Source organism: Equus przewalskii, chromosome X, assembly GCF_037783145.1.
Source record: "Equus przewalskii isolate Varuska chromosome X, EquPr2, whole genome shotgun sequence".
NCBI classification, from domain to species: Eukaryota; Metazoa; Chordata; class Mammalia; order Perissodactyla; family Equidae; genus Equus; species Equus przewalskii.
The window spans coordinates 89,854,491-89,882,065 of NC_091863.1; the positions used below are offsets into that span (position 1 = coordinate 89,854,491).

At 39.0% G+C, this 27,575-nt stretch overlaps 1 protein-coding gene across 6 annotated transcripts in view; it reads right to left on the reverse strand.

The window, feature by feature from the left end:
* DCX (doublecortin) overlaps positions 1-27,575 on the reverse strand; it is a 366,408-nt gene that overhangs the window by 320,511 nt on the left and 18,322 nt on the right. For 2 of the 6 annotated variants that reach the window (XR_011536038.1, XM_070605127.1), the window contains exon 3: positions 22,466-22,559. The exons of the other annotated variants lie outside the window; for them this stretch is intronic. The gene's annotated coding sequence lies outside the window, so the exon portion shown is untranslated. The remainder of the gene's footprint in view (positions 1-22,465; positions 22,560-27,575) is intronic. 6 annotated transcript variants of the gene reach the window in all.

Here is a 27,575-nt window from a genome sequence, read left to right on the forward strand (position 1 = left end):
GGGGGGGGTGGGCAAAAAGGGTATAGGGGTGCACCTACAACACGACTGACAAACAATAATATACAACTGAAATTTCACAAGATTGTAACCTATCATTAACTCAATAAAAATTAAATTAAAAAAAAGAAAAATACAAATTTAGTGAAGCAAAATCAAAATTATATAAAGTCAAATGAGTTATTTTACATACTCAATGCTTTCACTTGCTCCCAATGTAGTTATCTTTCCTTTAACCACTATATATATCTATATAGATATATATTTTTTTTTGCTGAGGAAGATTAGCCCTGAGATAACATCTTGAGCCAATTTTCCTCCACTTTATATGTGGGTCACCTAACCACAGCATGGCTGAGGAATGGTGTAGGTCTGTGCCCAGGATCCGAATCTGTGAACCCAGGCCACTGAAGCAGAATGTGCCAAACTTAACCACTATGCCACGGGACTGGCCCCATAACCACCACCATTTTAATGCATTGATTGGTACATGCCTCCTTTGGCAAAGGTATTGAGAAATGCATAATAACTGGTGTTCTACAATATATAAGATTTCTGTTGGGAATTATTAAAAGACTTTTTTTTCCATTGAAGGATTTATACCATAATTAGAAAAATGATGGTCTAAACCCCATTGGAAAGATTGTACTTTAATTGGTATTCATGTGTGTTAGACTTTTTATTGAAGTTAAATTAACTGTGAAATCAACTAAATCACATTCTCACTTAAATATCTGAAATGACTGGCCCATTGAATTACCTTTTTAAAAAGAGCTACTCAAGCCATAAAAAAGGACAAAATAATCCCATTCACAACAACATGGATGGACCTTGAGGGTATTATGTTAAGTGAAATAAGCCAGACAGAGAAAGACGAACTCGGTATGACTCCACTCATAGGTGGAAGTTAACATACAGACAAAGAGAACTGATCGGTGGTTACCAGGGGAAAGGGGGGGTGGGGGGAGGGCACAAAGGGTGAAGGGGTGTACCTACAAGATAACTAACAATAATGTATAACTGAAATTTCACAAGGTTGTAAACTATCATAATCTTAATAAAAAAAAAAGAGCTACTCATCTGACATTAACTGAACAATCCTTTAGGACCAGAAATTTTAAAACCCTTCAGATGAAAATAGAGACTGAGGTGAAGTCTGAGAGGCAGTGGAATATTTTAAGTATAAAGTTACTTTGTTTTAGAAAATCATATATTTTACAAATATCTCAAGATGAAATAGTATGTTTCATATTTTGAGGCCTTCTTAGCAGAAAGATTTAGCCTAATGTCAGATGAGTGAGGGTCAAGGCCTGCTAACGACAAGATTATATTTGAATTTTTCATTTATAAGATAAAAATAATAGCACATGCTACCTAGACATATACTAGCTCTCCGTGATAGGATAAAACCATATTTCAAATTAATTAAGATATTTACTGAGTAAAATTTGCATGGTAACACGGAATTTTTAGGGCAGTTAAGGTAACATTCAGTCTGCTTGTCTACATTCACCACCCAAATGTCCTGGAAAACCCAAAATTTCATTATCTAAACTATATCTTCTAGGCTAGATGTTACACATGAAAGGAACAAAAAACCTCCTTTTGTCACAACATATTTATCACATAAATATATGGTTTTCAATAATTTTGACACTGTCAATATTGGATAAACTTTTATTGACCAAGTGTGTTAATTTCTAGTAAGAACAAGTGCTAGTAAAATGCAAGTTATTTATCCCGGGTCTAGGGACATTCCAAATAGTTAAGTAACTGGCAAATACTACTCCTATCTTAGAGACGAAGAAACTATGGTACATTAAAGATAAATTATTGGGTCCTTAGAAACAACAAATTCAGAGGAATTTGTAATATTTTGCATTTATATAATTTTATATACATTCAATTCATTTCACCAAAGATTTATTGAATATCTACTGCTTGCAAGGCACTGTGATAAGTGCAGATACAAAGATGAATGAAATGATCTCAATAAGCCTAAATCTAGTAAAGAAAAGGAGATCATAATACCACAGTATAATATTCTAAGGGAGATACAAATATGTGAACACAAAAGAGGGAGAGAACATCTCCAGCACAGCAGAATCAGAGCAGCATTGGAAAAATTATCTGAAACTTAGAGATAATGCTAAAAGTGTGGGCCATATATTTTCAACGTCATATGAAAGTAAAGGTCACCCAGGATCGTCTAGGGCAATGATCAGGAAATGTTTTCTGTAAAGGTCGATAGTAAATCTTTTCAGCTTTGTGGGCCATATGGTCTCACAAATATTCAACTCTGTCGTCGTAGCATGAAAGTAGCCATACACCATATGTAAACAAACGAGAGTGGCCAGATTTGGCCCACAGGCTGTAATTTGCCAACCCCTGGTCTAGGGGACCTAGGATAATAATTCCTTCAACTCACTGTTTACTGTTTATTAAAGGTAACTGATTTAGTGAAGCTGCATGTTAACTTGCAGATTTTTGTCTTGTCTAAATGAAAATAGTTCATTCTGAAGACAGATAATTCCAAAGTTTTATGGCCCTGTTGGACATTACTCAGTTTGTATCTAATCCAGCAAACTTATCTTCCTATCAATAATTTTAAAATGGTCTTTTACCGAGTCATGACATCTTAATGGTTCCTTCATTAATTAATGAGTTACATAAAATCTTTGACATGTGTTCATTTTATACTTGCCAGAATGTTATGATTTTACCTGTCTGAAAATTATACTTTCACAGTTTTTGAGGTTCCATGCAGATGCCCAATTGATTCACCTGCTGGAGACAAGTAAACTGAGTTATGGGAGACATGTACCTCATAGTCTGTTTAAGCCCAAGTACATTCTTCTGGGCTGTCAGGGTGAATCTCAAGCAGCAAAAGAACTTACTTGAACTTTGCTTATTCTGTTTCTATAGGTTTTATTTTCTCCTCCCTAGTGAGTTTTGTGTTTTTGTTCTTTTTTGCACATGACAAAAAAATTATTCCCCTTTGGTGGTAGTAATGATTGGGAGTTTGTTTTTATTTTCTGACCATTTGGTGATTGTTATTGAATGGATGGTGGAGAGCTATTCTCTGTTGTGTGAGAAACAGCTCTTTTATATCTGGACCTATGAGTTTCTGTGTTTTTGTCTTTAATCTTGACCTGTGACAAAAGTTGTAGAACTGAAGCTATAAGCTCTCCATACATCTGTGTTTCTGTAAATCAGAAAGGCCTTTCTCTCTCATATGAATATGAAAGTTTCCCACCTACGAAGAGTAATAATAAATAAGAGTATAATGTCTCTTTAAAGAAGTCATTTGCAAGTTATTTACATATAAATCTAATACTCCTATAAATGGCAGAACATTTTAAAATGAACTTTTAATATTTTAAATGTGCTATATATTTGTAAAATCCTTACAGAAATGGTTAGCTCAGAAACATTTTAAGAATTCATGTTTACATAATTAAGAATCTTTGGACAATTGATATTGGTTTGATAATTTAGGTTTAAGAATGAGAACAAAACAGCTCTAGGTCTTTTCTCAAATGGATATTAAGTATAATAAAGTGTATGTTTTATTTTTATAAAATTTGTCTTTTATGAAAAGACTACTTAATGCGAATTTCTTAAACTTCTTATTTTGGTTTACTAATCAAACAAACTAATATAACTCCTACATAATTTTTAAGATTGCGAAAAATGTAAATTTGGCTTCTACTAAATTTCATCATTATTCTGACAAAGTTCTTATATCAACTGTAATTACGTTTTATAGCTTGAATATAATTTTCAAGATCCTTAGATAAATGAAACACTTGGATTAAAATCAAATTTAACTAGTTAATGAATAATCTTTGATTGACAGATAATTTCTAAGTGAAATGGAATACTTAAAAGATGATTACTAAGCATAATTTCAAACTAACATACATTTGCTTATTTTTTTATATGCTATAGGGTGGCTATGTCTTTGGTCATGTTAATGGACATGTTCATTTTTGACACTTTAAGGTGTAAAAAAGCTACGTGAGGCTGTAGAAAGTTGTGTACTAACAAGCTTTACTATTCTGCTTAATTCTAGTGTATAACAGTTTTCAATTACTTACCTCCCAGGTTCTTCTGTGAAATAGAAGCTGGTTACTGTGGTTAAAAGTTATAATTAATATAGTCTAGGAAAAACAGTAACAGAAAAATAAACCTGGGTATATAAGGTAACGCTTCTGTTTTTGCTTATCAAGGTAAAAGAGACTAGTTTTTTCCTTTAAAGCATCTGATTATTTTAGAATGTAAAAGAGGACAGGAAAAGACAAAGCCTAAATGATTACACAGAGTTGTAGAAGATTTTCAGAAAGGGAATTTTCTGTTGCCTTGGTTTATAATACTGAATTGGAAAAGAAACAATAAAATGTGTTAAAATTTTGCCAAGGTTTCTCTCAGTTTTGATGGGTTTATTCTAAGAAAAAAAAGTGCTTGTGAAATTTTATTGCCAATATTATATCAATGCAAAACTAGAATGTAACTTTCTATTAAAATGATAATTGCAGAGGGATAGACACAGATCAATGGAATAGAATATAGAATCCAGAAATAGATCCCCACAAATATGCCCAATAATTTTTGACAAAGGAACAAAATCAATTTAATGGAGGAAGAAAAGCCTTTTCAATAAATGGCGCTGGAGAAATTGAATATCCATTAGCAAAAAAATGAGCTTTGATCTGAACTTTATATGAAAATTAACTCAATGGATAATGGGCTTAAATATAAAGTGTAAAACTTCAAAACTTATAGAAGAGGACATGGAAAAAAATCTTTGGGACCTAGGTAGGACTAGACAAAGTTCTTAGACTTGACATAAATAGCACAAATGATAAAATGAAAAGTTGATAAACTGGACCTCATCAAAATGAAAAGCTTTTGCTCCGTGAAAGATTCTGTTAAGAGGATGAAAAGACAAATTCCAGTCTGGGGGAAAATATTTGCAACTGCATAGCTGATATGTATATAGACCTTGTATCTAATGTGTATAAAGAACTTTTAAAATTCAACATCATAAAAAAATAAACACTCTAATTAGAAAATGGACAAATAACAAGCACAGACATTTCATCCAAGAAGATAGACAGATGGCAAATAAACACATGAAAAGATGTGTTTAACATCATTAGCCATTAGAGAAATGCAAATTAAAACTATAATGAGATATCAGTACACACCTACCTATCAGAATGACTAAAATAAAAAATCCTAATAACACCAAATGCTGGTGAAGATGTAGAGAAACTGGATCAACACACATTGCTGGTAGGAATGTAAAATGGTATAGCCACTCTGGAAAATAGTTTAGCAGTTCCTTTTAAATTTAAAAATGGGCTTAACATATGAACTGGCGATTATACTCTTGGTATTTATCCCAGAGAAATGAAGATTTATCTTCATGCAGGAACTTGTACCTTAATGTTTACAGTAGTTTTATTCATAACAGTTAAAAATGAAACTACTCAAATGCCCATCAATGGGTGAATGGTTAAATAAACTGTGGTTCATCCATACCATGGAATACTACTCAGCAGTAAAAAAGGATGAATTATTGATACATGTAACAACTTGGATGGATCTCAAGGGCATCATCCTGCCTGAGTGAAAAAAAGCCAACCTTAAAAGCTCACATATTGTGTGATTCTTTTTACGTAACATTCACAAAATAACATAATTATAGAGATGGGGAAGAGAATCGTGGTTGCTAGGAATTAGGGATGGAAGGGGAGGAGATTGGTGTGACATAAATGAGTAACATGAAGGAGTCCTGTGGTGATGTTACAGTCGAGTATCTTAATTGTGGTAGTAGTTACACAAGGCTACACATGAGATAATATCGCATATAGCTACACACACACACACACACACACACACACGCATGCACACAAATGAGTGCATGTATATCTGTTGAAATCTGAATAAGCTCTATGGATGGTACAAATATCAATTTCTTGGTTTTGATATTGTACTATAGTTGCGTAATTTGTTAACATTGGGAAAAGCTCATGGGAGAGTACACAGAACTTCCCTGTATATTTCTTTGCAAACTCCTATAAATCTATAATTATTTTAAAGTAAAGAATTTTAAAAGATGATAAACTTGTCTTCAAACTTTTATCAAGGAGTAATAAGAGGTTATATTTACCTTCTGTGTAATCTGCCTGATAGAGATTTCACATATTACAAGAATAATTTTATCTGCATTTTATTGCCTTTATCATGTCCTTGATTTAAAAAAAATGCACCCAAAGGTACAAAGAACAAACGCAGAAATTATAGATTATAAGATTACAAGAAAACTTCATTTTCTATAATCATGTTACCTTCTCCTATGGTTATTTTAAAACATTTTGATTAATTTGATAACCAAGTGTTGTTTTTCAGGTAGCCATGTAAATATTTCAGAAACTATACAATTTACGTAAAGGCACTGGAGACTTGTCAATGCCTTTGCTGTTAAACATGTTCTTACACTCAGGGGAAACATTGATCAAACTCTTACAAAATAATTCTGTATCGTTCTGCCAATAGAGAACTTTACTCCCCTCCATTCTAATATTATTGGTGACTATAATAAATTAACCATAGCCTCACAGTCTCATTATCAAACATATTTTGCTTCCTAATGCATGCCTGAAATCTCTGCTCTAAGGTACTGGCTGGAATTTGTGTCTACAACAAAGGAGAGCCATTGCAGAGGCTCATGGCTATAACTATATCAGATACTCTGAACTATTGCTACTTGAAGAGTAGACTTTTGGTTACAGGCTTCTGAGCTGACATTGCATAGATAGGTTTTAGACTGAATGAATGGAGTGAGTTAGTTTTCAGAGCTCTTTATAGTCCAGAAATAGATGTATTTCCTGAAGGCAGACTGCTCACCCATGATGCAATGAGTAAGTGGAACCAGAATTAATTACATAGGCATGAATGAACTGATGAGGGAATCTTATCAGTTATTTCTTTGGAATGTGGTGGGTATTACTTTTTCCAGATTTATTATCATTTACATATCATAATATTGACCTATTGTAAGTGTACAACTCAATGATTTCTAGTCCATTTACGGAATTGTGGAACTATCACCAAACCTAGTTTTTCAATATTCCCATCACACCTAAAAATGCTCATAGACCCTTCTGCAGTCAATTTCCATTCCCCCCAAGCGCAGGCAACCACTGATCTGCTTTCTGACTTTATAAATGTCCTTTTCTGGACATTTTATATAAGTGAAATCCGGGAATATGGGTCCTTTTATGTCTGGATTCTTTCACTGAGCATGTTTTTAAGGTTCATCCATGTTGTATCATGCATCATTATTTCACTCTTTTATAGAGGAATAGTATTCCATTGTTATGGATATACCACATTTTGTTTATCCATTCACCAACAATGCACATTTGAATTGCTTCCAGTTTTTGGCTATTATGAATAATGCCATGAATATTTGCATACAAGTCTTTGTGTGACATATATTTTCATTTCTTTTGGGTAGATTCCTAAGAGTGGAATTGCTGGGTCATATGATAAGTTTATGTTCAACTTTTTTTTTAAAGATTTTATTTTTTCCTTTTTCTCCCCAAAGCCCCCCGGTACATAGTTGTGTATTCTTCGTTGTGGGTTCCTCTAGCTGTGGCATGTGGGACGCTGCCTCAGCGTGGTCTGACGAGCAGTGCCATGTCCGCGCCCAGGATTCGAACCAACGAAACACTGGGCTGCCTGCAGCGGAGCGCGCGAACGTAACCACTCGGCCACGGGGCCAGCCCGATAAGTTTATGTTCAACTTTTTATGAAACTTTCCCACAAGCAATTTTCTACATCCTCACCAACACTGATATGGTTTGTCTTTTTAGATATAGCTATTCTAGTGGGTGTGAAGCGGTATCTCACTGTGGCTTTAATTTGTATCTCCATGGTGATTAGTTATGTTGAACAATTTTTCATGTGCTCATTGGCTATTTGTATGGCTTTGATGGGGTTGAGGGCAGGCTGCCCCAAGATGTGCCACTCTGGTCTGCAGACTATTTCTAGCTGAAGACAATGAAGCCTCAAAAGGCTCAGGAAGAGCATCCGACCTTCCCCCCTCAAACTGTCTAAAGGACTCTAACATAGAAGGCCTGTTCCAGGAAGAAGCTCATATCGGTGATAGCTATAGTACGATGTAAAACAGGTGCCATAAAAGGACACCAACAAACCACCACCAAACCCATATTTTGGGCCTAGCAAAACCTGTTTAACATTTGCATTCCATCTCTAAGTAGATTGTCTTCCTCCCCTTTGAAGTCCCAGATCACTATGTCCTCCTTGTCTGTAGCTGAGGATACTTAAACAGGTGGACTCAGCCAGAGGGTTGGGTTACTCAGTTTCCTCTGGGTTTCTCCCATGTATACATGCTATTAAATTTTGTTTGATTTTCTCTTGCCAACCTGCCTCTTTGATTATTTGACCAGCCATGAGAACCTTAAGGAAAAGCAGTGAGGGGAATTCTCCCACTTCCCCGACAGTTTTGCCATCATCAGCAGGATCCCCACTGTCTGGCAAGTTTGCCTTCTCTGGTTGGAAGAACTGCTTTCCTCCCTGAGGCCACTGCAGATAAGGAGATCCCGGGTCACCTGAGGAAAGCCGGCAAAAGGTAAGATTTCTTACCACGTGAGCCTCCTGGAATCTCTATCTGCGGGGTCCGGTGGAAGCAAGTGGTGAGAATTTTTTTCTCTTTCTAAATTTAGGTTGGCAGGAGAAAATATTTGGGAAACTAGTTTCTTGTGTGACTCTGGTAAATTGGGTAGAGTACTCTTGGCTTTATTGATCCCTTTTTCCTCCCAGAGATAGCCACTGTGGTTTTTTCTTTTGCCTCTGTCTTTTGTGTCATGTGTCATAAGAAGGAAATACCATAGGGTAGGATGCAGGCATAGGCCCTATAAGCCTGTTGTCCGGGCCAGCCCCACAGGCTGGTGAGTTTGCGGTCTCACCAGACCGGCGTCTAACTAGTCAAACTTTGCTGTGGGTTAATATGCACATGAAGTGAAAGCTATTGCCAAGGGCATCTTGGAAGCCAAGAACGCTGCAAATTTGGTGGGCATGGGTCTAGCAGTTAAGAGCCACTAGGGTGCTCGCCACCTCAAAAAAAGTGTCCCATGGAAGGATAAGTTGGTCACGGAACAGGGTAGATGACACAGGTCCCCCACCAACTTCAAGAAAATGTCCGTGCAACGACGAGGTACTCTGTAAAGCACACACAATCCCCAACCCTGTGGCGCATCCCTCCTAGGTGTTATTCTGGTTCCAAGAGACCCAAGGTTTAGCTAAAGCTGTCATTGTGCATATAAGAAAAAAACCGGATGAGGTTTTTCCTTCCGTCTTGTTCCGTGTCCTGAGAATTTGGCTTCTTGACGAGTGAGAATATTCTCCTTGGTCTCCACCATACAGAAGGTGCATTTACCGGGGTGCACCTTGGTGGCCAGTCAAATAGCCTGGGGTTCCGAGCTATCTCTCTGTCTGGCTGTGCCAAGCTCTCAGGGGAGTTTGTCATAAAGGGCCCAGTCCTTAAGGGCCTTTTGTCATCTCAACCTTCGTTGCTTGATAGTGCTGGAAAAATCCCATTGCAGTAGTGCCTGCCCGGTGTCACAGATTAGCGGGTCTGTGACTGGAGGCATCCCACACTTTCATGGGAGACCGGAGACACCATTTTCAGTACACCATCCTTACCGCCTGTGCAACGAAGGGCTTTCCTTTCTCTGACTAGTTCTGGGAGTGAACTTTCGGTTCATGGGGGCTGCATCATCTGCACCCTCTCCAGGGACGCCTCTTGCATCCATGGTAAAGATTTATTCTAAGCCTGGAAAGTTACCTCCGGGTCTTTCCTTAAAAAGGCTTATTGGGTTGAGTCATGATTGGAATATATATACACATGGAGATCCTATTCGTCATTGGCCAGACAACGGATCTTTTGAATTGGAAAAACTTCTATATTTAAAAACTATTTTAGAGAGCTCTCATAACAAGCAGCTGCCTTATTGGTATTTATGGGAAGATCAAATTGAAAAGAAAACCCAAGAAAGTATAATGGCTAGCCTTAAGGAATCTCTTAATAAGTTGAAAGAACAGAAGTTAGACTTAGAGCAAAAATTACAAAGCAAACTTAATGAAAATTCTCCTTCTCCTCCCTTCTATGCTCCCCTATATCCCCAGCTCCCTGTCGCTGATTCCCCAGAAGATCTTTTAGATCTCTGGGCCCCTGGTTCAAACCCTCCCACTCAGGACTTAGCTCCCCAGCCAGTTCCCCTAGATCCTAGAATGTCAGCTTCACCAAAGGGCATTCAATTGCCTGTTTTAACTTCTCTCTCTCTAGAAGACTTACAGGGGTCACTCAGGCCTGACCTCCAAGCGACAGGCATACAGGTCACTTGTGTAAATACTGAAAGCCAGGAGGTGAATTTAGTAGAGGTGGCCAGGAAAAGCAGAAAGGTTCGCTTTGCTGTCCCTTACAACTCCTCCTACTTTCCAGGGCTCTGTAATCAGGCTGTGCCAGCTTCAGGGGTTTCTATGCAGTGTCCATTGCGGATGGATCCTGGACCTCCACTGCAGAGAATTCATGTCCCCTGGACAGCAGCTGCTTTATTGAATTATAAAACTCTCCTGCCTCCATTGTCATAAGATCCTACTAAATTTAGAGAGGAATTAGAAAGATTAGTGGCTATTCATAACCCCACCCACAGAGACCTTGACTGGCTGCTAAGGGCCGTTCTCCCAGCCCATGATTATACTGTAGTTATCAGACAGGCCAGAGCCCCCTCACAAGGGAAATAGATGGCCAGACCCTCTCCCAGGCCCTCCTGCAAATGAGCAGGAAGTGGCACAACTAGAGGCTGATATTCAAGGTTTAATAGGAACGATTTTAGAGGCATTTCCTCCCAAAGTTAATTGGTCAAAAGTTGAATTACGCACTCAGAATGAAGGGGAGCATCCAAAAGCCTTTGTGCAACGTTTTATAGAAACTTTTCAAAGGCACACTGCATTAAACCCGGAAGCCCCAGAACATAGGAATCTGCTAATTTCTGCTTTAGTTGGAAACTTTCTTCCTGATATAAAAAAACAAATTCAAAATAGTGTGGTTGGAATAGGCACATGAAAAGATGCTCATCATCGCTGATTATCAGGGAAATGCAAATCAAAACTACACTAAGATATCACCTTACACCCATTAGAATGACAAAAATATCTAAAACTAATAGTAACAAATGTTGGAGAGGTTGTGGAGAAAAAGGAACCCTCATACACTGCTGGTGGGAATGCAAACTGGTGCAGTCACTATGGAAAACAGCATGGAGATCCCTCAAAAAACTAAAAATAGAACTACCATGCGATCCAGCCATTCCACTACCGGGTATCTATCCAAAGAGCTTGAAGTCAGCAATTCCAAAAGTCCTATGTACCCCAATGTTCATTGCAGCATTATTTACAATAGCCAAGACATGGAAGCAACCTAAGTGCCCATCAACAGATGAATGGATAAAGAAGATGTGGTACATAAATACAATGGAATACTACTCAGCTGCAAAACAGAACAAAATCATTCCATTTGCAATAACATGGATGGACCTTGAGGGAATTATGTTAAGTGAAATAAGCCAGCTAGAGAAGGATAATCTGTGTATGACTCCACTCATATGAGGAATTTTAAAATGTGGACTAAGAGAACAGATTAGTGGCTACCAAGGGAAAGGTGGGGGGGGGGGTGGGCACAAAGGGTGAAGTGGTGCACCTACAACACGAATGACAAACATTAATGTACAACTGAAATTTCACAAGATTGTAACCTATCATTAACTCAATAAAAAAAATAGTGTGGTTGGTTGGTCAGGGCAACCATTAAGCGTAATAATGGAGGCTGCTACACAATTCTTTGAAAATAGTCAGCAGGAAAGCAAAAGAAAAAGAGAACTAAAGACAACTCTTCTTGCTTTACAAGTTGAATGTTTTGAGAAGCAAAAAGGCCACTCTGAAAGTAAACTAGAGCCCACTCAGAGGCGTCCCTATTGACCCCCAGACAATTGCAGGTATTGCAAGAAACCAGGGTATTGGAAAAGAGAATGTCCTGCTCTTAAGAGAAGGGAAAATTTTAAAAATGTGCCCGCTTGGCCCCAGAAGCCCCAGAAGGCTCATTTTTCTCCTCCTGAGGGGCATTTCTCCCTTAAATGATGGGGTCAGTCGATCCTCACTTGCACCCCTGAACCTACCATTAAACTTAAAGTAGAGGATTGGGAACTGGATTTTTTAGTTGATACTGGTGCGACTTTCTCTACTATCCGTTCAAAGGATTTATCTGTACCTGTCACCTCTGAGTCTACTCAAGCTGTGGGAGTCTCTGGGCAGCCTCTTTCACTGCCCATATCTCAGCCGACTCCAGTATCTTTAGGCCCCCTTAACACTCATCATGCCTTTCTGGTCTCTGACTGTTCACCAGCAAACCTCTTTGGCAGAGATTTGTTATGTCAATTTAATGCCACTATAAATTGTAATGAAAAAGGTGTTTTTATCTCCCTGCCCTCTGACAAAACTCCAAGCCTCCTACTTTCCTTGCTAGAAACCCGTCCTGATTTAAAATCCTCTGAAGAGGATGAGTCTTTAAAAGATGTCCCAATTAGTCTTTGGGCTACACATGCAAATGAAGTAGGATTGTTGCTTAGTGCAGAACCCGTGCACATTATTTGGAAGAAGAATAAACCATTTCTATCAGTAGCCCAATACCCGCTCTCTAGAGATGCAGAGCGAGGAATTGAACCCATAATAGACTCCCTTTTGCAACAGGGTGTACTAGTTTTTACTTCCTCACCCTGTAACACTCCAATCTTGCCAGTAAAAAAAGAAGGCAAATTTGACTCAGACGGGAACCAGATCTATAGATTTGTACAAGACCTCAGAGCCATAAACTCTTTTGTAATCCCTCGGCATCCTGTGGTCCCCAATCCAGCTGTCATCCTCACCTCAATACCTGCTGATGCAGACTGGTTTACAGTAGTTGACCTCTGCTCTGCTTTCTTCTCAATCCCATCGCACCCTGACTCACAGTTTCTTTTTGCATTTACATTTAAAGGGAGACAATTAACATGGATTCGCATACCTCAGGGATATTGTGAGTCCCCCTCAATATTTTCCCAAGTCCTTAAAGCTGATTTGGATTCTGTAGCCTTTACTCAAGGCTCCACTCTTGTTCAATATGTGGATGACCTTCTACTCTGTAATCAAACTGAGCAGGGAGCCCTTACAGACTCCCTCATTCTCCTGAAGGCACTCGCTGAACGAGGCCATAAAGCCTCCAGATCTAAACTTCAGTGGGTGCAAACGGCTGTTACCTACTTAGGGCATGAGATATCTCAAGGCATTCAAAAACTCACCCCAAAACACCTTGAGTCAATTTTGTCCATCCCTCTCCCCAAAATGAAAAAAGTTACGTAAATTTCTAGGAGCAGCTGGTTACCTCCACCAATGGATTCCTAATTTTGCAGCCCTTGCTAAACCCCTGTATGCTCTTCTCCCAGATATCACTCCAGAGCCTATTTCCTAGCCTTCAGAGGCATTAACCTCCTTTGAAGCCTTAAAGTTAACTTTGTCCATGCCTCCAGCTCTTGGCTTACCTAATTTTGACAAACTTTTCACCTATACTGCCATGAAAATAATGGAATTGCTGTGTAGGGGAGGAGGACATTTCCTCTCCCCAAATGGGGGTTCGTCTAGCTGGAGAACGAATTAAATTCACATGAGACAGAATAGCAAGAGAAAATTACCAAAACTTTATGAGGAACCATGGCCCGGGGCCTTTCTTCCCGAAGGAAGAAAGGGCACCGAAGAAGTGGGGTGCACATAGTGGTTATATAGCCCCCAAATGGGGTGTTTCACATGTGATTGAAAAGTCCCTTTTACAATAGTCAGGAGGCTGCTCTGTCAGCACAGCGCTTGATGGAAATGGCAGATAGGTCTGCTGTCTCAGTGAGCGCCGCAGGGTGGCAGGTGTGTTGCCTCGGGCTGGGGGGTGTCACAGATGAGCTCCGCAATTGGTTCCCAGCCTAAAGAAAGATGCTTAATCTTTAAGGAGATGCCAACGTTGGGAGGGGGAGGGAAGTCAGTTACAGGAGGTTACCAGACTAGCACAATAAAATGCAGATTTTAAGTCCTTGCCTTTGGTATTGATTAAGAGTTTTTAGAGAGAAGGTCATCTCCTTTCTTCTTCCTGGTACAGAGAGGGAGGCAGCTTTTACAGATAGAGATTTACCTTACAAATGTAAATGTGTCCTAAGGAAGGGCAAGTTCCATTCCTCAGAGCCTCCTTCCCTGTCCCAGTTTATCAAAAGCAATCAGCCTCAAATAATCCTGATGCCAAAGAGACATATCTTGGGGTGGCCAATTCCAGGTCCCCACAGCTGCAGGCATTCTAGGACAATCTTTTGCCTCACAAATACATCCTGCAGCATATTTCTCATGCCTACTAGACCCTGTGGCATCAGGTATGCCCCCATGCTTACGCGCGGTGGCTGCAGCTGCCACCCTGATTGACAAAGCCAGTACTTTAACATGAGGTTCTCCCATTCATCTCTATGTTCCCCATGCTGTGTCTGCTATCTTGCAAGTACGAAATGATGTGGGGTCTGTGAGCCGAGGAGTCGAAAGAAAGATTTCTTAGACTCTTAAGATCTGGCAGTAGTGCTCTTTTATTTAGAGAATAGTGTGGAATAGCATGGGGACAGGACCCATGGGCAGTCAGAGCTTCTGCTGCCGCCACTTCTGCTGCCCCCGCTGGCATGGGGACAGAGCCCATGGGCAGGCAGAGCCGCTGCTGCTGCCCCCGCTGGCATGGGGACAGGACCCATGGGCATGCAGAGCTGGTGAGTGGGGACAGGACCCACGGGCAGTCAGAGCTCCTGCTGCTGCCCCGAGTTGAGGGTTAGGGCTAAATTTAAGGCATAGGTATGTGAGTTATCTCTTTACAAGACAAAGAATATGTAAAAAAGTTAAAATGGTATCAGTGCCCATATGGCCTGGCCATTTGGTGGTCCCACAACTTTTAGATAAGAATCAAACCGGATTGAGTAAATGGCAGAAGTCACCGCTTGAATTTTATCCTCGGCTAAAGACAAAGGAGGATTTGTGTGTGTGGGGGGGGTGGGGGTCAGTTACATGAGGTTGCCAGACAGTAACCAACTTAAGTTCTTGCCTCTGGCATTGATTAAGAGCTTCTAGAGATAAGACCATCCCCCCTTCTTCCTGGCACAGAGAGGGAGGCATCTTCACAGATAGAGGTTTCCCTTAGAAATGTAAATGTTTCCCAACAAAGGGGCAAACAAATTCCACTCCTTGGAGCCTGAATCTCATCTGTAGTTTTAAAACTAACCAGCCTAAAAATCCTCATCATAAGCCATTTTAAAATTAAGCAGCCTAAAAATCCTCATCACATAAGACACAACACCTCTCTACACGGCGACAGACCACCTATGAGCAGGCTCTTTTAACCAACCCTTCCATCATCTTACATCGTTGTAACACTTTAAATCCAGCTACTTCTCCGCCCCTTCCTGATGATGGAGAGCCCCACTCCAACCCACATGATTGCCTAGCAACTATAGAAATGGTGTCAAAGCCACGAGAGGATCTCTCAGACATCCCTTTAGATAATCCAGATTTACTTCTGTTTTGTGATGGCTCCTGTAAGCGAAATTTCCGGGGAAACATAATAACTGGTTATGCCATAGTTTCCTCACATGAAACGCTTGAAGCTTATTCACTGCCCACAGTAAAATCAACCCAAGCTGCTGAACTCATAGGTCTTACTAGAGCTTGCACATTAGCAAAAGGGAAAACTGCCACTATTTACACAGACTCCAGATATGCTTTTGGAGTCTGCCATGCTGTTGGCACAATTTGGAAATCTCATGGATTCTTAACTTCTGCAGGAACTCCTATTGCTAATGGACATTTAATTGCAGTCTTAATACAAGCTATTCACCTGCCTTCCAAAATTGCCATTGTTCATTGTTCAGCCCATACGAAGGAGAGTGATGCCATATCTTTAGGAAATGACAGGGCTGACAGAGCTGCTAAATAGGCAGCTCACAACGGACCCCATTATCCTTTTTCCACCCAATTTTTAAACCTGCCTTTACCCCTGACTGATATTATTAACTATCAGGCAAATGCCCTACAATCTGAAAAAGACAACTGGATACAAAAGGGTGCCAAACAATTATAAGATGGATTATATGTTGGGCCAAATGGACTTCCTGTGGCTCCATTTCCTTTGACTTTTTGGCTTGCACTTATCTCTCACCAAAGGGGACATAAATGCAACTGGGGGATAGTTAAGGAACTAAAAGACAATTTGTTTTGCACTGGCATCCATAAAATTTCTGACCAAATTATTTCCCAGTGCACTATTTGCAAATCTTACCAAGTTTCTGGTAGAAACCAGCATACCCCAGGAAGTCCTCCCAGGCCCTCACTACCCTTTGTGGCACTCCAAATGGACTTTCTAGACTTGCCCCCAGCTTTAGGCTACTCTCACTGCTTGGTTATCATCTGCATGTTTAGTGGATGGACTAAATGCTATCCAACTAGACATGCAGATGCCACAACAGTGGTAAAGAAATTAATAACTGAAGTTATTCCTCGTTTTGGCATTCCCTTATGGATTGAATCAGATGAAGGGATTCATTTTACAGCAGAAATAAACCACTTGCTTGCAAAAACTCTGGGGTACTCATTAAAATTTCATACCCCATATCACCCCCAGTCATCAGGGCAAGTGGAACGTAAAAACCTAGATATAAAAAGGGCTTTAGGAAAGGTCTGCCAAGAAACTGGACTTAAATGGCCAGAAGCTCTGCCCTTGGCCCTTATGAAGATTCAAAATATTCCAAATAGGAGACATGGATTGACTCCTTTTGAAATAGTCTTTGGATGCCTGATGCCTACTGGCGTCTCTAAACCTTCCATTCCTGGATTAAGTGAATATTATGGGAACTTAAGTGAACAATTTGATGCTATGACTAGCTATATACAGAAATTAACTAGTATACTTGAAGCATATCGTCAACAGGTAAAAGAGGCGTGGCCCCCACCTTCTGACAAGCCTTGCCATCCCTTTCGACCAGGAGATTGGGTGTACATCAAGGTCTTTAGAAGAAAAAATGCGCTGTTACCTCGCTGGGAAGGACCTTATGAAGTCCTACTGACTACCTACACTGCCATCAAAATAAAGGAAAAATCTTCCTGGATCCATGCCAGCCACGCCAAAATAGACCCAGGACATCGCTCTCAAGACAACTAGGAGGTAGTCCCCATGGGCGACCTTAAACTAAGGATTTCCAGGGCCAATTCCCAAGCCCCAGAAGTAGCTGACATCACGAAGTAGACAGCTTTTCCCAAGATCACGGATCAAGAAAGCTTGCTTTCACCTATTTTCTCTCCCTTGCATTTCTCAAAAACACACACACACAAACTATTAGCAAATATTTATATTTCTTTAATCACTTATTAAAAAAAAAGCTGACTGGAGAGCGCTGGCCTTTATCTGTCCACTTCCCCTCTCTTAAGTTTCCACTATGGGCTTTTTTCTAACCTGTGCCTTGCTTTTACTAACCCTCTCTTTTTCAACAAGTCGAGCACAGACCAAACACCCCCTTATGCCAGTTTACCAAGCCTTGGCCACGCTAACTAATCAGTCTGACTGTTGGTTATGTCAACAGCTAGATAGCACAAAAGAACCTGAACTGGTCTTTGTTCCTGCTGAAGTGAACACCTAGTGGACTAAGTGTGGAAGATGGATGAACAGCAGGGTATGGTATGCACAACAAGGGAAACTTCACTCTGCCTCTTCTCCTGGTGAGTCATTTAGGCCCCAGAAAGACTCTATAGAAGCTCCAGGACTCTCCCTTGCCCAGGTAAAGACAATAAGTGAAAGATTTTCCCTCAGCATTGAAAGTAAACATGACACTGGACCTTTCCTGGGTGACATACCAGGACAATACTGTAATCAAATCCTGTGGTTTAGTTGCACAGGTGGTATCCTCAAGCCTCTAAAGGGAGTTATAAGTGACTCTAACACTACTCCCTTTGGCACAAACATCTGCCAAATCACCAAATGCTCTGGAAAGCTTACGAGCCACCCATGTACAACTTGGGGTATTGCAGCTGCCCGCATGGTTAAGCTGCCCAGTGCCACAGACTATGTATGGGTGGATCAAAAATCTGGACTCACTTGGTCAGGTGACAAGATCAAGCTTTATAGCTGCCAAAATCAGACTGCAGGCCTCTTGTACCAGCTATTCCGCAATCTGTTCTGTTCTCACAGATTGACAGGAGCGCATGGAAAATGGAGACGCTTAGGCACTAACAGTACCAGTGGCATAGGTCATGGAATACTCCAGGCCGTGGGAACTACAGATTCAGTTCTAACCTTGTCTATAAACCACACTGGTCTTTTTATTTTATGTGGCAACAAAGTATATAAAGGATTCCCACCTAATTGGTCAGGACGCTGTGGACTCAGATACCTGGCCCCTTCTGTCACCAAATACTCTACCCTAAACGCCAGCCACATTGCAAACCTGGGTTCCTTTGTTCATAAGATTGTGCCACATAAGCGTGCCCATCGGGAAATCGTGGAGAATCCACTTGGGTATCCCAACTCCAAGTTCATTTCAGCATTGAGTCTTTTTGCCCAGCTTTGTTGATTACGAGTTGGAAAAGGCAATCTTAAATCTCTCCGTGGTGATGGAACAAGAGTTCACCACCACCATGCAATCTTTGAAAATACTCCAGTCAGAGATTAACAGCCTAGCCTCTGTGGTACTCCAAAATCGATGTACTCTGAATACACTGACTGCCCAGCAAGGAGGAGCCTGTGCAATCATTGGTGAAAAATGTTGCTTTTATGTGAATGAAACTGGGCAAGTAGAATCTAACTTACATCTATTAAAAGAAAAGATTGACATTTTCCATCAGATAAATGAAGCTCACACATTTTATTGGACAGACTTATTTCCAGGATTGGGAGACTGTTTTAATGGAGTGTGGGGAAATGTGCTACGATTTGTTCTTTTCTGCTTGTTTATCACCATTCTAATCTATGTTCTTTTCTCTCTTTGCAGATTTCTTACAACCTGGCTACCAGTTCGATTTTTCTCTCCACAGCCACCAGCTCAGCTTTTAATGTGTGAAACTTTCAGGGAAGTTTCAGAGGAGGGAACTGATGGGGTTGAGGGCAGGCCGCCCCAAGATGTGCCACTCTGGTCTGCAGACTATCTCTAGCTGAAGACAATGAAGCCTCAAAAGGCTCAGGAAGAGCATCAGACCTTCCCCCCTCAAACTGCCTAAAGGACTTTAACATAGAAGGCCTGTTCCAGGAAGGAGCTCATATCGGTGATAGCTACAGTATGATGTAAAATAGGTGTCATAAAAGGACACCAACAAACCACCACCAAACCCATATTTTGGGCCTAGCAAAACCTGTTTAACATTTGCATTCCATCTCTAAGTAGATTGTCTTCCTCCCCTTTGAAGTCCCAGATCACTATGTCCTCCTTGTCTGTAGCTGAGGATACTTAAACAGGTGGACTCAGCCAGAGGGTTGGGTTACTCAGTTTCCTCTGGGTTTCTCCCATGTATACTTGCTATTAAATTTTGTTTGATTTTCTCTTGCCAACCTGCCTCTTTGATTATTTGACCAGCCATGAGAACCTTAAGGAAAAGCAGTGGGGGGAACTCTCCCACTTCCCCCACAGCTTCTTTGGAGAAATGACTATTCAGATCTTTTGCCCACTTTTTATTTGTAGTTTCATTGTTGAGTTGTAAGAGTTCTTTATATATTCTAGATTAAGTCCCTTAACAGTTAAATGATTTGCAAATTATTTTCTCCCATTCTGTAGGTTGTCTTTTCACTTTCTTGATGGTATCCTTTGAAACACAAAAGTTTTTAATTTTGATGAAGTCCAATTTATTTTTTTTGTCATGGTTGCTGGTGCTTTTGATATCATATCTAAGAAAGTTTTAACTAAAGGTTAAAACAAAAATATTTTCTTCTAGAATTTTTATAGTTGTAGTTTTTACATTTAAGTCTATGATCTATTTAGGCTTATTTTTTGTTTATAATATAAGGGTCTAAATTAATTTTTTGGCATAATATGGATATTCAGTTGAACCACTTGTTGCAAGGACTATCCTCTTCCTATTGAATTGTCTTGGAGCCTTGGTGAAAAATCATTTGATCACACACATATGGGTTTACTTCTGGACTCCCAATTCTATTCCATTGATCTACATGCCCATCCTTTTGCCACTACCACACTGGTTCAATTACTATAGCTTTATTATAAGCTTTGAAATTGGGCAATGTAAATCTCCTAACTTTGTTATTTATCAAATTTATTTTGGCTATTCTAGGACCTTTGGATTTCCATATAAATTTTAGGATTACCTTGTCAATTTGGGGAAACTTACAATCTCAGCCATAATGAGGTTTCCAATCCATTAACATGGAATGTCTCTCCCATTTATTTAGATCTTTTAAAATTTATTTTAGCAATGTTTTGCAGTTTTCAGTATACAAGTTTTGCATTTCTTTTGTTAAATTTGTTCCTCAGTATTTTATTCTTTTTGATGTTATTAGGAATATTTTCATAATAGTTTTCTTAATTGCATTTTATTATTCTTTGCTAGTGTATAGAAATATAATTAATTTTTGTATATGGATCATGTGTCTTGTGACCTTGCTAAATTCATTTAATTTTAGTAGTTGTGTATTTGTGTGTATTCCTTAGGATTTCCTAAATATAACATCATGTCATCTGCAAATTAGCAGTTTTTACCCCTTCCTTTCTAATCTGAATGACTTTAAAATAATTTTCCTGTTGTTGCACTGGCTCAAATCTCCAGTATAATGTTGAATAGAAATGATCACAGTGGACACTCTTGTCTTGTTTCTGATCTTAGAGGAAAAGTACTCAGTCTTTCATGATTACATATGATTTTAGCTAAAGGTTTTTCACAAATGCTCTTTATCAGGTTAGGAAAGTTTCCTTCTAATCATAATTTGTTAAGTGTTTTTATCATGACAGGGTATTGAATTCTGTCAATGATTTTTCTGTGTCTATTGAGATGATTATGTGTTTTTTGTCCTTTATTAATATGGTGTATTTGTTTTTAATATTATGCGAACTTGTATTTATGGAACAAATTCTATTTTGTCATGTTTTATAATATTTTTTATAAGTTGTTGATTTCAGTGTGCTAATACTTTTTAAGATTTCTTACATGTGCCTTCACAAGGGATATGTCTGTAGTTTTCTTTTCCTCTGATGTCTTTAATATATGTCTTTGGTATCAGAGTAATACTGGCCTAATGCTGGGAAGCATTCCCTCCTTCTCTACTTTTGAAAGAGTTTTTAAAGGATTGGTGTGATGTTTTTTCTTTAAATATTTGATCAAATTTACCACAGAAGCCACATGGGCCTGGCCTTTTTTTGTGTGTGTGGGAAGATTTAAATTGCTGAATCAATTTCTTTACTTTTTTGTCTATTTACAAGTTTTATAATTTTTTGGTGAATATTGGACATTTTAGATAACATACTGTAACAACTCTGAATTTTGATTTTGGCTCCTGAAGGTTTTTTATTTTTGCTTGTTTACTAACTTGCCTGAACTACATTTATGACCTCTGTCTCCACTACAATGTGTGGCTGCTGACGTTTCTGCTCCAGATTCTTTTCCCTTGCTTTTATTTTTAAAGACTAGCTTCCTGGGGGTTACTCCTGCGCCTGCCTTGCTTGGAATAAAGATTACTCCAAGGTTTTGCTCAAACACCTCCACCCAGTATGCATCCATTATTTGCTGATGGATCTGTGTGTGGACTGGGGAACACATTCGGACTTCAAACTGCTTTCATGTCTACTCCAACTTCACTTTCTGCTGGTCTCTCCTGCTTCTCTTCTATGCACTCACATAGTCACTGTAGGCCTGGGATGTGTGGGCATGTGTACAGGATATATAGATTGCTTATCAAGTCCACCATGGCTGCTTCACTTCCTGGAATTCTCTGTTACAACCCCTGTTAGTCTGTTTGTCCACTGCCTGCCCCCAACAGTCTTGCAATCTCAGGCTAGAAGCCCTTCTTATCTACTTGCCACTTAGATCACTACTTTAACCAACAATGCTCTAAGTCAAGTAAGTTCCCTTCTGCAGCAGCAGCAGTAGTGCTGCTGGTTTTTATTTTACAGCCTGCCTCACCTTGGTTGAACTACTGTGCCAAGAGAGCTGGGGCAGGGGGTGGTGGTTGTGAGTGGGAAGCTGGAGTAAGCCCAGTGCATTAGTTAGGATTCTTCACAGAAACAGAACCAATAGAATATAAATATAGATATAGATATAGATATATAGAAAGAGATTGGCTCACACAATCATGAAAGCTGAGAAGTTTCACGATCTGCTGTCTGCAAGCTGGAAGTCCAGGAAAGCTGATGGTGTAATTCCAGTCCAAACCCGAAGGCCTAAGAAACAGGGGAGCAAATGGTCTAAGTTCCAGTCTGAGTCCGAAGGACCGAGAACCAGGAATGCCACATCTGAGGGCAGGAGAAGATGGATGTCCCAGCTCAAGCTGAGCAAATTTGCTCTTCCTCTGCCTTTCTGGCCCTCAATGGATTAGATGATGTCCAACCGCATTGGTGAAGGCCATCTTCATTACTCAGTCTACTGATTCAAATGTTAATCTCCTGCAGAAACACCCTTACAGACACACCCAGAAATAATGTTTTATCAGCTATCTGGACATCCTTTAACCCAATAAAGTTGACACATAAAATTAACCATCACACCTAGGCAAGAACACCATAGACTTGTTCTGTTCCTACCCAAAGTTCACAAGTTCTCAGTTTGTTGTATTCCTGGGTCAATTTCCACAGTGTTGAAATAGATGTTTTTGACAGTTTGTTCAGCATTTTAGTTGTTATGTACATAGGCATAAATTCCCCAAACTCAGGAATTTATTTACGCAAATACAAGGTGAATTCTTGAATCAAAGTCAAAGAAACTCTTCCAACTGAGGGAAATGTCAGTCCTTGGCCACTATCAATGCAAGAAACAACAGTAATACTTTCCTGGACATTTTTCTACTATTTTAGAATAGAGTCTTTGACCCAAACACATGAAGAAGGGAGCTAATATTTAATATAAGATGGACTTCAGGTTTGTTTTCTTTGTTTTTTTTTTTTGTAGATTGGCACCTGAGCTAACAACTGTTGTCAATTTTTTCCTCTTCTTCTTCTTCTTCTCCCCAAAGCCCCCCAGTACATAGTTGTATATTCTAGTTGTGAGTGCCTCTGGTTGTGCTATGTGGGATGCCACCTCAGCATGGCCTGATGAGTGGTGCCATGCCTGCACCCAGGATCCGAACCTGCGAAACCCTGGGCGGCTGAAGTGGAGCGCGCAAACTCAACCACTTGGCCACAGGGCCAGCCCCTGGACTTCCGTTTTGATGCACGCTTTACTGACATGGTTTGAACTTGGACTCATGTAGGCAAATCTAGATGGCAGAACAAGAGAACAGAAGGTCATAGGATGAAAAAGAGAAATTAGGAAAGAAAAGGGCAGAATATGAATAGAGTCTAATAATCTTTCTCAAGGGGTTCTTTATACCTAGATCACTTTTTCAATTGTTGAGTAAATCCTTCAAAAGCAAGCACAGTCTTTTATCTGTTGTAAAATACTTTAAATGTAATGTCAGTACTGCATATATGTTAAGTTAAAATAATGGTCACTTGCTCCAATGGTCTGGGTAGTACTGAGGGTTAGGTTTGTTAGTATTATATGGCAATGAAGCCAAAATTCCAACTCTTGATGTAATGTGAGTGTATCCTCCCAAATCTAGAAGATGGGGCACTAAGACACTGACACTAACAAAATTTCAGACACATATGAGTCAGCTTTTCTGACCTTCATTTATGTAAACAATATCTAAAAGCAGGCATGTTAGGAACCAAAGATAGATGAGCTGCCAAAATGCAGAGTATTTGTCACGTAATGACGAACAGCATCAAGGTACAGCTATACCATTTTACAAATATCCTGAAGAGTTAAATTTAGTAAAAATCATTGAATTGTACACTTGAAATGGGTGGATTATATGATATGTAAAATATGCCTCAATAAAGTTATTAAAAATACTCAGGAAACTGAGGGAAAAAAGCATATTTTTCAAAAATGGATTTTGGAAAATATACAGATGCAAAGTAAAGTCAATTACAGTCATAAGAAAAAGGCAATCTGTTAGGTATTATAGGTATTTAATTCAAACAGATGTCTTATACAGCTGTACTTTAATGTAGGTGAAACATGTTGCTTTAGAAGTGGATTTATTAATGAAATGTCAGATGCAATTAGAACTCTATATATTCAGGAATAAAAATTTCAACAAATCCATTTTTTTCCCTTTTCCTGGAACATTTACCATCACACATATTTTCAGAAATTTGCAGTTCATGTAATCAACCCATCAATGACTTTCACCTTGACCATGGACTTATTTGTATGGAAAAGTACAAAGTATTTGCTAAGTATAAGCAATATCGTCAACTAAATGGTACCTCAGGGCAGGTTGTTTATAAACAGAAAACAGTAAGGGACATGTTAAATATCCCCAGCAGTACTCCCTGCATACTATCAGGTTTAGAAATACGGAAGACAGTTTACATTTTAAGCAATAAACCAGCTAGCTACCAGACTGCCATTAAGTACAAGGAATCCAACTAGAATAACTTGTGATTCATGAAGAAATACTGCTTTCTGCAGCTTTGTACAATGGAGAACTGAATATGGTTCCTTTTAGCTTCAAATTAGAAATATGTTTAGAGGGCAACATGGAAATAAATACTGTTGTTTTTGTTTTCAATATTAATTTAAAAAGAATGTTACTAAAAATATTTCACACTTGATGCTAAATATGTCCCAACTCTACACATCCTCCATCTTCCAACAATCACTGCCAAGTGACTACCTCGTACCCATTTACTGGGATCACTATAGAAATTAGCCAGTAATCAGGGAGCACCTGGCTCAAGTGACCTGTAATGGGTTGCAGAGGATTGCACATCATGTTTCACATGTAGATGAGGTTGCCATCTGGTGGATTCTCTCTAAGTAAAAGCTAACAGCATTTATAGGTATAAGCAGAGCAATCCTCTTCTAGGTGGGCAAATGTTGCCACTTTTAGAAAACATATCATTTCTTTTAACATTTATTAAGTGTCCATTTTATGATTTGCACTGAATGGGTACTTGTTTTTATAAGTATGAGGGAAAAAAATCAGAAAAAATCTAAAGCTTTGGATTTAAAAGTTAATAAATGTGGGATGGAAAAAGATATTTTTTTTCTTTTCTTTTTTTTTTTGAGGAAGATTAGCCCTGAGCTAACTGCTGCCAATCCTCCTCTTTTCGCTGAGGAAGACTGGCCCTGAGCTAACATCCATGCTCATCTTCCTCTACTTTATATGTGGGACACCTACCACAGCATGGCTTGCCGAGTGGTGCCATGTACGCACCTGGGATCCGAACCAGTGAATCCTGGGCTGCTGAAGTGGAATGTGTGCACTTAACCGCTGCGCCACGGGGCCGGCCCCAGAAAAAGATATTGTATACAAATGGTAACCAAGAGGGCAGCAATGGCTATACTTATATCAGATAAAATAGACTTTCAGTCAAAGTCAGTCACATGAGACAAGAAGGTCACTACATAGTGATAAAGGGGTCAGTTCAGAAATAGACAGCAATAAAATAATAGTAGTGGACATCAATATGCCACTTTCAACATTGGACAGATCATCCAGACAGAAAATTAATAAGGAAACAGCAGACCTGAATAACACTTAGACCAAATGGACCTAATAGACATATACAGTACATCCCATCCGACAGCACCAGAATACACATTCTTCTCAAGTGCACATGGAACATTCTCTAGGACAAATCATATGTTCAGCCACAAAGCAAGCCTTAACAAATTTAAGAAGACTGAAATCATATCAAGCACCTTTTCTGACCACAAAGGTATAAAACTAGAAATCAATAATGGGAAGAAAACTGAAAAATTCACAAATATGTGGAAACTAAACAATACATTCCGGAACAACCAATGGGTCAAAGAAGAAATCAAAAGGACAGAAAGTATCTTGAGTCAAATGAAAACAAAAACACAACATACCAAAACTTATGGGATGCAGCAAAAGCAGTCCTAGGAGGGAAGGTTATAAGTGATAAATGCCTACATTAAGAAAAAAGAAAGACCTCAAATAAACCACCTAACTCTACACCCCAAGGAATTAGCAAAGGAAGAACAAACTGAGCCCAAAGTTAGCAGAAGGGAGGAAATAATAAAGACTAGGACAGGAATAAATAAAACAAGGACTAGAAAGACAATATAAACAATGGATAAAACTAAGAGTTGGTTTTTTGAAAAGATAAACTTTTAGCTAGACTAACCAAAATAAAAATGAGAGAAGACTCAAAAGCTAATAAATGTAACTTTTAATTTAGCTAGTTCCTGCTAAACAAACTTTTGTTACATTAATATTAAAAATGGTTAGTAGTAAAACCTATGACATCGCATGGGCTCTGTTTTAAATGTTAAAGTGATTTCTGTGTCATGTATATCTTTACCTAACAGCCTTAACCATGGGGATTCAGGGTCAGATAAATGCCAGAACTATAAATGGTTCCATCTCCAACCTACTTTAATAAAAAATGACTGTTGATTCAGATATCACCACCCATTTTTTCTAGTTTTTCTCTTCTTTCTTTTCCCAAATGAACCCTCTAAAAGCAATCTGCCATATACTGAAATATGACATCTGTCCCTTAGAAGACATGACAGTTGATGAAAACAGTGTGCTACAAACCATAGTTACTTGTTCCATTTTTACACATAGGTCAGTTAACTGAACTCTGCCCCATGATCATTAGCCAGCCATCTCACAACTATGTATTACTTGCTGATCATAAAAGAGAGCAGGTAAAAAGAACATGGGCTTTAGAGTTGGATCTGGATTAAAATCCTATCTCTGCTGTTTTTAAGTTACTTCTCCTTCATAAATTTGTTTTCTGAGACTCATTCCTCAGCTGTAAGAAAAAGAAGTGAAGGAAATGATACTATAGGGATGGTACTGGGTTGAGAGATAAAAGCACCTACCAAATAGCAGATTTTTAATACATGTTAGTTAAATATGAGAAGTTTCTTTTAGAAAAGTATGTACTTTGCTGCCTTTAGACAGTTGTCATGCTGCTCTAAGCATTTACTTTTTTACTGGAGCCCTATCTACTTTTATACTCCTTATGTTTCAATTAACACTACCATGTTTGCATGAATAATCGACATCAAAGCTAGTTTAAAAATAAATGAGCAAGTAGATACATATGTTCATATATACATAAAAATATTAATTCAAATTCAATACAAACATCAATACAAGTGTAGTTATTACTCCTGGGGATGTGAAATCACAACTGCAAGTGTGATGT